General features: G+C 53.4%; 1 pseudogene across 1 annotated transcript; it reads right to left on the reverse strand.

The window, feature by feature from the left end:
• Positions 1–146: 146 nt before the first annotated feature.
• LOC105813003 lies at positions 147–619 on the reverse strand (annotated as a pseudogene). Its single transcript, XR_001137637.1, has one exon. The product of XR_001137637.1 is annotated as a 40S ribosomal protein S16 pseudogene (transcript).
• Between the last annotated feature and the right edge of the window lie 12 nt (positions 620–631).

The following is a 631-nucleotide window of genomic DNA, read 5'->3' on the forward strand; positions in this document are numbered from 1 at the left end:
TCAAGCGATCCTCCTGCCTCAGCCTCCCAAGTAGCTGGGACTACAGGCATGTGCCACCATGCCCAGGTAATTTTTTTTTTTTTTAAACCTTAAAATCCTACAACCATTTTTTATTATACAGGTGAACCCGGATCCTTGTGATGGACTTATCGGTAAGATTTCTGGTAACGAGCATGGGCACCAGGGCCTCCAAAGTTTTGGATTCGCAGCGATGGGGGTCAGCTACCAGCAGGGTCCGATCATACTGGATAAGGATGTCTTTGATCTCCTTCTTGGAAGCCTCATCCACATATTTCTGGTAACAGGCCACCAGGGCTTTGGAGATGGACTGCCGGATAGCATAAATCTGGGCCACATGGCCCCACCCTTCCCACGGACACGGATGTCCACACCAGCAAACCCCTCTTTGCCCAGAAGCAGAACGGGTTCCAGGAGCTTGTATTGCAGCGTGCGTGGCTCAATCATCTCCAGGGGACGCGCGTTCACCTTGATGAGGCCATTGCCGCGTTTGCAGAGCGCCACGGCTGTGGCCGTTTTCTTGCGTCCGAAGACCTGCACGGACTGCAACGGGCCCTTGGACAGCATGGTTACTACGGGCGTGGACTAAAGATCCTTACCGCGCGGCTTCACA

Source organism: Propithecus coquereli, unplaced genomic scaffold (genome assembly GCF_000956105.1).
Source record: "Propithecus coquereli isolate 6110/MARCELLA unplaced genomic scaffold, Pcoq_1.0 Scaffold27, whole genome shotgun sequence".
NCBI classification, from domain to species: domain Eukaryota; kingdom Metazoa; phylum Chordata; class Mammalia; order Primates; family Indriidae; genus Propithecus; species Propithecus coquereli.